Source organism: Tasmannia lanceolata, unplaced genomic scaffold, assembly GCF_043159265.1.
Source record: "Tasmannia lanceolata isolate RefF3 unplaced genomic scaffold, GAP_Taslan_0.1 ptg000008l, whole genome shotgun sequence".
NCBI lineage: Eukaryota > Viridiplantae > Streptophyta > Magnoliopsida > Canellales > Winteraceae > Tasmannia > Tasmannia lanceolata.
The window spans coordinates 8,237,445-8,248,170 of record NW_027518685.1 but is presented as its reverse complement, the minus strand read 5'-3'; the positions used below and the strand labels follow the sequence as shown (position 1 = coordinate 8,248,170).

At 39.6% G+C, this 10,726-nt stretch overlaps 2 pseudogenes; both read right to left on the bottom strand.

Annotated features, from left to right (window-relative positions):
- Positions 1-3,628: 3,628 nt before the first annotated feature.
- Positions 3,629-5,587, bottom strand: LOC143884216 (F-box protein At5g46170 pseudogene; annotated as a pseudogene).
- Positions 5,588-9,642: 4,055 nt separating this feature from the next.
- Positions 9,643-10,206, bottom strand: LOC143882700 (F-box protein At5g46170 pseudogene; annotated as a pseudogene).
- Positions 10,207-10,726: the final 520 nt, after the last annotated feature.

Here is a 10,726-nt window from a genome sequence, read left to right as displayed (position 1 = left end):
GTGACTAGGAGCATTAGTGGTGGTGGCATTTGTTTGAAAATTCAACCTTTAAGCAAAGGTATTTTGATACGGGCATAGTTTTAATTACCAAAGGGAAAGACACTGGCTACATGGTGAAATTCGACATGTTTCTCAAAACCAACACATTCTTAGGGTTATGAGCTTGTATCCATATATCTCAGTAGTCAGTACTGTAGAGATAATCTCAGGTTTCATAGGAAACAGCTTCACTACAGAAGTGATGCATCTCAGTACTCTAGAGATACTCTTAGAACTCACAGGAAGCTACCTCATTCCAAATAATGATATGCCAAGCCTATTATAAGTGCCACTATAACTTACATGCTTTGATTTCTCTGGGCCCTTTTCTTTCTGGATTTTGAGAATTTGTGATGTACAAAACTAATTATTGGACTCAAAATTAGCCAGTTTTGCACTCAAAATTGACTAATTTTACATCCAGTAATCAGTTTTGAACATAAAATCAATTCTCACAATCTAAAACAAACAGGGCAGAATTTATGGATTCATTAAATATCAATATTCAACTAGGCCACTTAACTGGTTTCTGGAATTCCAGCAGAAATAAATTATTTGTGTACAGGTTCAATCAAATTATGCATGTAGGTTCAAGCATCATCATCTCCAATGTTTTACAATGACTGCAACCTTAAAAATGAACTTGGTTAAGGGACCAACCAGATTCTCTTTTGACTAAACATAGCTTAGTGCCATTACACCATCCTTTATCAATTCTTTTACTCGGTTCTGCTTCAGATGTTCAAGTTTGCTTCCACACGGTATGGCAGTTCTGGATATTGAGTTGTCCAGTAGTCGCACATCTTCCAAGAAGTTTCAAGTCATTTTGTTCCCCATTCAATAGCAGGTAATGCTGTAAATTCAGATTTTGTCATCATGGAACCTGACTTCCATATGTTTGTTTCTAACACGATGTGATATTCCTTGTACTGGGAGTATCTCCCAACTCATATTTTGCATTCGATATCTAAGAACGGTCTATATAGCATTCCAATGAGATGAATAGACCAATGAAGAAGGGAGAAGTCAGTTGATTCTTCCAGAGTTTGTTTTTTGAAACTGAACGATTTCATTGCACACGAGAAAATGTACAACGGGGACCAGCAGTTCAAAATATAAGCCCTTACAGGTCAATCCAGGTACAATAGACTCACCCAGGACCCAGGACCCGTATTAAAGGGAGAAATTACAGTTCCCCTATATTCTCATTGCAATTTACAATCGCATGTGGTAAATTGGCACCATCCTTTGCGAGACCGCCCGCGGTCGCGTTTGCAGATCTTCTTCGGTGTGCAATCTGTGGGTGTAAGATATGCACCAGATCATGGATTTCAACCAGAATTTGGTACATCTTCTAGGGTCCGCTGCATCTGTTTGATGCCCATGCTATAACATTCGATGAGTCTCCTTCGACAATCAAAGGTCTGATGTTATATGCCACATACCATTTTAGACCAAACGAACAGTCTTTTTGCCTCCGCCTCATTAGCATCACATTTCCCAGCAAGATACGCACCAGATCATGGATTTCAACAGTTGATTCTTCCAAAGAATCGGAGGCTAAGTGAAGTGATGTTCCTGAATGAGCCTTATTCCGCCTTTTGACTGATCCTTATTTTGCCTCTGTTTTCATCAACAATGTAATTATATCCGATCGAATATACCAACCTACTCACTTGAGAGGAGCTGGGGTCCAAAGTCCTGCATCGGCCAAGAACATTTCTTCCCTCAAAGCGTAAGACAGCAGATTGCAAGGCATTTCCATGGAAGGTCGTAGTACTTAGGTGCAAGCAATCTCAATGAGAGGTCTCCAGATCTCGTCACAGAGGAAAGAGTGATTCTAAATTAGTACCGTAACACCCCCACTTACATTAGGGCAGAGGAAATATTTTGTAGGCAGAAGTCTCGACCTATTTGATTTCTATATCAAGCCCAATGTAGTACATTGTACATCAAGCTGCCTATAAGCCTAGCACAGTACAACTTGCATTTGCATCTCACAATATTGAATGTCAAACCCTAGGATCATAAGGGGGAGTATTAGGAAAATCCATCAAAAGTAAATATACTTTCAGTTTCAGTGATGTTATCTACATAATGCGATTTGGTAAAGATAAATCACTCATTTTCAAATCAATTTGATCCCAAGAATACCTATATGCTTCACTAATGTCCTCAGACTGGACATATATCAACAACCTGTTTGCTTCATTGACAATATCAAATCAAAACCAAACATATAAACATATCATTCTTCATAAAAACTGATGGAGGTAAAAATAGCGACCCAATAGTAGGCCGCCATGTGGCTGAGGGTACCTAAGTAATTCCACCACATGAGTGGGAACCCTAGAGAAAATAACACCCTATCAGAGGCTGCCACTTGTGCAGGACAATAAGGTAATTCCGCCAGGAGAAAATTACCAATAACCCCCTAAGGGACACAAATACCGAGATTTACTATTTTTACTGATTTTTCCTGGTCATTGACTAATGCATCGAGGGCCTTACCAGAGAACCATCTCCATGTCTGTCTTCTAACTGTTTCCCGTGTCTGCAAGCCAAGGTCTGCCCTCTTTGGAACCCAGTGCACCCGTCCACCAAAGTTTGGCCACAACAAAAACAAAATAATCTTTAACATTTTTCAAAGAATTTGATATACATATTTGTCAACATCATTAGTTATGATTCATTTAATAACAATTTAAACTAGTTTCCACACCTTGTAATCTTGACACAATTCAGTGTAAAAGCTACTCAAAGTTATCTAATCCGGCTAGGAGATGGCGAGCGGCGGGCTTCCCCCAAGAGTGTTGTTCCGTATCGCCAATATTGGGCACCTTCTGATTCCCATATCAGGAATATTCCAAAAATATTCCTTAATATTCTCAATATATCAGCATATCGGATCCCTCCAATGCTGAACACATCCATACATATGGACTGGCCAGTGCTTACAAGGCTGGTGCAGTTTTCAATTCATTTACATAATTACATGGTATGCAATCAGCCACATCTATCCATAAAATTAAGAACTAAATGGTCTATTATGGCCGGTTAATTAACCCGGACAGTTTAAATGAGGGTAGCAAGAAAACAAGTTCACAAAAGTTCAGCATAGTTTCCTATCTGCAGAACACATCCATACATACTATATTCACATGCATGGGTAGATTTTAACTGAAAGAGGCTGACCACCAACTGAGCTTTTATGAAATCAGTACAGGACGATGAGTGAGAGAAATCTTACAAGAAAACGCTCTCAAGCAAAAAACAGATTCATTTCATCTTTCAGCACAAGGGAAAGGGGAGAGAACATTTACAGGTCATGATCAACAGGGTCCATCATATCAGTGGTAGGATTTGGGTTACCATTCGATGGAAGAAAAAACCTGAACTAGTAGTATCCACATCAATCAAAATTCGTTTTCTTATTTAGACCTTTCTGCCAATATTCCATTATCCTGCAAATTTTAGACCAAATTTGGCAAGTCTGAAGGGGGAAATGATCTAAAGTATCAAATGTATGGGTTTTCATTTCTTAAAATATGTATTCATGACAAAACTAAAGAAGTACAAAGAAAGATGCTTTTTTTTTTAAATTGACAATTTATTGGATATTGGTTGGGACAAGTCGTCCCCTCCATATTACAAAATAGGGATCATTGATCCAGAAACATACTCTCAAGGGTTTACAAAGAACTAACAACTAACATTTCCTCCCTCAGAAATCCTGATTTAGATAGTCCATCCGCCTCCTCGTTTGCCAATCTCCTTCGATGCTCAATCCTAGGGTTCAACGACCTTATAAGATCAAGCGTTTCCGCTATTAGAACTTGTAGTCGCCAGGGGCCCTTTGAAGTACCCGATGCCCAAGCCACTGCATTTGTCTAGTCTCTCTCAACTATCAATGGTCGTTGATTATTCTCATATGCCCATCGCAATCCAAAAAGAAGAGCCCTGATTTCATTTCAGCCTCATTCGCATCACATATCCCAACTAGACCTAAGAATGACATATCCCAACAACATCCAGCACAAAAGAGGAAAAGCATTAAACAGTCAAGAGATTTGTCAGTTTCATACAACTTCCATGTTCCATCTCTTTCTTCTTCTAATGATCACAAGTGAAAATTAAAGCCCCTAACATCAAAAACTTACCTAAAGACTCTAGCAATGTCAATGGGTCAGAAAGAATTCACCTCGAGGCAGAAAGCCTGTCTCTTCACGAGCAGTTTTGCAACCGTCCTATACGGCTCCTCAAACGCACTTGAAACCCAACAACTATCTGAAACCTCCTCCTTGATAGAACCCATCATCAGTTCACTCGGGCGAATTGCCACCAATGTCGCCTCCTCCAAAACAGACCCATCAGGCAATTCCAAGTGCGGCATGTACCAGAGCCTTATACTGAGATCCGGCACAAATGTCTCAATGCCCGACAATGGCTTCTTCGCCCTCAGCTCCTCGAGCTGTTCCGTATTCATAATCAACAAACCCTGCTGATCTGAATCCGTTACGACTAGCTTCTCGAGTGTTTGATGTTCAAATATCATCTGTTGAAGCAAAAGATCCTTTACAGCGTCCGCGATCAGAGACATACATGTCCACACTAGTCTCAATTTTATTTTATAGACTAGTGGTGGAATACTGGTCCCATTATTGTGTCCACCATTGCCACTATTCTGTAGAGATATTGCGATTTCTGAGAGAAAAGAAGATGAGCCAAGGATTACACACTTGTCTAGAGACGATCCAAAATCGGCCTTCCATTTCAATAAAACGCGATTGTTGAGCCCTAATTCGCCAAAAGGGAGCTCAATTCGGAGGTTCCGGATCTCGTTAAAGTTCTTCAAGACGTCGGTCAGGGAGACATCACCGTTACCGTTAGTGTTGCCATGAGGGGAGAGGGGTTTTTGGGGGGCGAGGATTTGTCCGAGGGCGTGGAAAATGTTGACAATGCAGGCGAGATGGGGTGGTTTGACGTGGGTGAGGATGAGGTTGTGGACTTGAGGGACGAGGTGGTGGAATCGCCGGGAAACGGAGCAGCACTGGCCGAGGGCTTTCACGTCTCCGATCTTGTTGAGAATGAGGAGGACGAGGCAGTCCGGTAATCGGTCGAATTCATCCATCTTTGACGGCTCAGATCTCTCCTACTGATGATTATGCTTGGGGAAATGTATGGATAGAAGAAACCCTAACCTTGCTCAAAAGGATATGTATTGATTTCCTGGTGGGATGAGATCTAGTCAAAAGGAAAAAAAATCAAAGGAAAGAGAGAGAAGGAGGGAGGATAAACCTTACCCTTAATCCGACGGGTTTTCCAGAGAGAGAGAGAGAGACCAACCTTATACCCTAACTAAAACCCTAACACTAGATTCGCGAAGATCCCATGGATTGTAGGATTGTAGGATTGTAGACGAGGCGGCGTAGAAGAGAAGATGTGGGCATTTTCTAAGGCTGCAGCTTAGGTCGGGTTCAATCCAATCTTCGCTCCGGGTTGGGTTGACATTTTCTCGATAGGGTTAGGAGAAGCGAACTCGATTTAATTTCGGGATGGGTTATAGGGTTGAGGCTTTGACAACCTGACTCGGTGAACGTGAACCCGACCCGACCCGACCCGATTTCGAGTTAGATGGCTTGGATTAGGATTGAGAGATATACATGCAGGTTGGGTGAATATGAACCCAGCCCGACTCAACATGACCCGATTTTGAGTTCGATGGGTTGTATTAGGGTTGAGATATTTACATGCAGGTTGGGTTAGGATTGACCATCCTCAACCCAAGGCTCGGGTTGGGTAGGGCTAGAGTTGAGGGAATGCTACCTAGAGTTGGGCCAGGGCTGACCTCAACCAGATCTAACGCGACCCGAGCTGCAGGGGCGAAGTCAGAAATTTTGCACAAGGGGGGCAAAAATTATAGTAATTTTTTTTCTATCTCAGGGATGATTGGAAAGGGGGGCATATTCTTTTAAAAAGGGTGTAAGTATAAAAAAAAAATTAAAAAATAAAGGTATATTTTTCTTTTCCCAAAAATTAAGGGGGGCAATTGTCCCCCTTCCCTTTCAAGTGCCATCGCCCCTACCGAGCTGCACCCCTAGTATTTTACTGTCTCGGTGATTTGATTTGTTGTTATTGCTTTGGACAGCCCGAAGGTAACAAAAGGTTTCGTGTGACCATATTTTGTTAACATGACGAACACAATTTGTCGTTTTGACCACCAGATTGGCTGTTGAGAGCTTTCATGGAAGGGAAGTGATATGCTCCCTTAAATGTTTTTCTTTGCCTTTAAAACTTAATGAATAACGTTAGGGGGGAGAGGATTTTATCTGAAATCTCAATGAGTTCCTTTCATGTTATTTTGAAATTCGAATGAAATGGTTTGAATGACAAAAAATGGAAAGAATGATCACCATTTTATTTCATTAAGTAGAAAGTGATATTTGGTATGCAATACAATTGAACTGTACAACAAAGTAGCTGTATATTATGGATGAGTTGTCAGACCGGCATGGGAAGAATGATTTGCATTTCATTAAAGTAGAGAGTGATATTTGGTTGGCAACATCATTGAATTGCACAACAAAGTAATTGTATCTTATGGATGGGATATCAGATCGGCAGGAGACCAATCAAACACCGCAACTCTGTGTGGTATTGACATAGATTTGGAGTCCTTAGAGGAGAAAGACTGGCCACTGTACCTTTTTTTTTATACTTCACTACATTGTACTTCTTTATTGACTTTACTATTCCAAACGTGTGGTAACACATGTCACTAGTGTTCGATGAGATTAAGCTACTATGACTGAATTTCTTGTTGATGTAATAGTTTTTAAGTACGTATTTGTGTTGATTCTAGCATTTTCCAAAGTTCCATCTTAAAATTTCATCATTTGCATATATATTCCACCTAATTTTACAAGATTTCCCTCGAAATTTCTCCCGAAATTGAAATGTTTCTGTTTCTTTGCCGACCAAAACCGAAATTTAAAACTCTGCTACTCACTTTGTTTTACGCTTTTTAATTTTCTCCATACATTGTGAAGCCACTTCTATTTGGAAAAGTATCATTATTTTCATTTTCTGCCAATTTCACTTGGACCTGTGCATAAGAAGACAAGAAAAATGTCCATGTTCGTCCGGGCTGATTTTTTTTTTCAAAGAAAATGACCAAAATACCCTTATAATACCAACCATTTTTTGGTGGTGGGTGAGACCAATGCGAACCGAAATATCTTTGCCACTCTACTTCGACACCACATTGGGCAAAGAGGCTCCACTCGCAGATGACTCACATTAGGTTGCTGTTTTTTTTTTTTTTCCTCGTGCATGCGGGTGTATTTTTGAAATTACAGGCATAGTTTATAGTTTTATTTACCAAGTGGAAAGACCTTTGATACCTTCTCAGCTTTCTCAGCTTAATGAGAAAGGCATTACATGGTGAAATTCGACATCTTTCTCAAAGCCAGCACATTCTAAGGTCTATGAGCTTGTATCCCAAGTATCTCAGCACTCTAGAGATAATCATAGGTTTCACAGGAAACAGCTTCACTACATAAGTCATGCATATCATTGCTCTAGAGATAATCTTAGGTCTCGCGAAATTTCGGATTTTGGAACCATGGTTATAAGCGTCATCTCCCTGCATAGCCACATGCTCACTCACTCATCCCCGCTGTTATTACCATAATACAAACACACACTTAAGCCCATCTAACTGCTACATATACCTCAAAACACACACAAACCCTCCATATGTGAAGAGAAACTAACTACCCTAGGGCCTAGGCTAATAGTATCGCCCATACTTCATGCCCAATTTTAGTCCACATCAATTGTACATCAAGCTCCCTATAATCCTAGCATAGTACAACTTGCATTTGCATCTCATAATATTAAATATTAAACCCTAGGATCATAAGATGCACTATTAGGAAGACCATCAAAAATAAATTTACTTTCAGTGATGTTCTCTACATAATACGGTTTGGTTAAGATAAATCACTCATTTTCAAATCAATTTGATCCCAAGGATGCCGATATGCTTCACTATGTCCACAGACTAAACATATATCAAGAAACCATTTTTGCTTCATTGACAATATCAAATCAACACCAACCATATAAGCATCTCATTCTACATAAAAACAAAATGCTCTTTAACATTTTTCAAAGAATTTGCTATACAAATATTTGTCAACATCATTAGCTACGATTTCATTTTATAACATTTTAAACTAGCTTCCACACTGTGTAATCTTGACCAAGCATCTACAAATGCTCATGTTGATCCATATAGATCTCCTCATTGAGGTCTGCATTTACGAATTTTGTTTTCATCGTTTAGTGTATTTGTTTAGAGCATTATCAAATGAAGGGTGAATGCAAATATTACCTGAACATGAACGGAAGCAGCCTTAGCTACAACACATTGGTCTAAAAAGCATCTATTCCTTCACCTAGTTACTTGTTTAAAGCCTTTCGCCACGTGCCTAGCTTTAAACTTATCTATTGTTCCATCAAGCCTTTGCTTCTTCTAATTATCCATTTAGTTTTTACAGTTTTAGATTCTACTGTAGATCTACACCTTTCCATATTTTATTGGACACAATTGATTCATATTCATCACTCCTGGTTTCTTTTCAAGAATTAGCATCTGCAGAGACATGGCTTTGCCAAAGGTTGTAGGATCTTCTAAAAAGGGAGTATTTAATCAGGACTCAATATAGTCTCTCCTAACTTTGTCCTTCTAAGTTCAGGTTCTCTCTCTCATATCAAAATTGTTCAGTGGGTTTCTATTGAGATTCTTTATTATCTCAAACAAGGTCATTTTGATCTAAATTATGTCGATCGATCATGATTATCTAAAAATAATAATTATGTTTAGAGACTACAACATAATCCTGATTCTAACACTAGAAATCCTGTTTGTTTTATATTTTGAAACTGATTGTGTGTCCAAAACCGATTACTGGACTCAAAATTAAACCAGATTTTGAGTCCAATAATTGGTTATGGACTCACAATCAGTTGTCAAAATCTAAAATGAACAGGGCTTAAGCTTTATCCCTGTAACCAATAAATGCACATTTAAAACTTTTACACCATACCTTTGTTTTGTTTGAATTAGTAAACCTAATCTATTTATGAGGAATCCTACTGTACATATCAAGTCTATCAATATAACTGAGAAACTTCCAACTTCAAAAGGCGAAAAGTAAAAACAGAAAATTCAAGATATGCACCATTAAGCTTTTTTTTTCCTTTACATAAACAGCTAATCAGCCAAAATATAGACAACTCCAATCTAACAAAAAAGATCACCATCGTCAGGCAGTAGAAGAGCAGAGTAATGATATATTTCTTTATCAGAAAGAAGCAAAGGTACCTTGGCGTGATCATACAACTAACAATTAAGGTCAGCAACACCTGATAAATGAGTTTACTGTAGAACTGAACCCAATAACATCCAACACAAAAGAGAATAACCCAAAAGAATGAAAAGCACTACACTCAGATTTGTCATTTTCACATAACTTCCCTGTTCCATCTCTTTCTTTTTCTAATGATCACAAGGGCAAGATTCGGAAATGCCATGGGTCAGATAGGATTTATCTCAAGACAGTAAGTCTGTCCCTTCACGAGCAGTTTCACAGCCGTCCCATAAGGCTCTTCGAACAGAGTTGAGACCCAACAACTATCCAAAACCTCCTTCATAGAATCCGTCTGCTCACTCGGGCGAGTTGCCACCAATGTCGCCCCCTCCAAAACAGACCCATCTGGTAATTCAAGCCGCGGTGCATACCAGAGCCTCATGCTTAGAGCCGGTACGAGTGTCCGATTCGCCAATCTAGACAACGACAATGGCTTCAATCTCAGCTCCTGGAGCTGCTCCCTATTCATCTGCAACACAAACTGCCTGTCTGAATCCGTTAATACCAAACTCTCTAATGTTTGATGATCAGATTTGATCTGTTGAAGCAAGAATTGCCTTGAAGTGGCCTCGATTACAGAGATGATCGTCCACGCTATTCTCAATTTCATCCCTCTGTTGATATAGAATGACTTCAGAATGCTCTCATTATCCTCACAACCATTGCCACATAGACAATTCTGTAGAGATTGAACGGATGTCATATTGTCATTCCAGGTCTCCGGTTTCATCTCATGTTTTTTCCCAAACCCCTACAGCATACAACACTACTACAAACCTCCCTCTCCTACACAACAATTAATCTGTTGAAATCTTTAAACAAGGTAGGCCCACCCATATTTTTCAATATTAATTGTACAGCCCACACCATAGGATGATCCAAGTCGTCCATTTGATGGGTCACAACATAAATAGGTTGCGCCCCAAAAATCTCATTTCCATAGGATAATCCTAGCCCCAATCTAAAGAGAAACTGCATATTATAGAAACCTCTATACATCGGACGGTAGCGATCATCCTATGGAAATGATTTTGGGGGTACATCAAACGGATGGTTTGGGTCATTCTATGGTGTATTAAGGCTCAATTGTAGGCCCCACCCATCAACTCAACTCAACTAAGCCTTTGTCCCAAAATAGTTCGGTTCGGCTAATGAATCCTTTAGAAAAAGAGGTGAAGAAGGATCTACCCGGCTCAAATTGACAAAGTCTAATCCTGACACTAGTTGGGTTCGTCTACGTAGATCGTTTT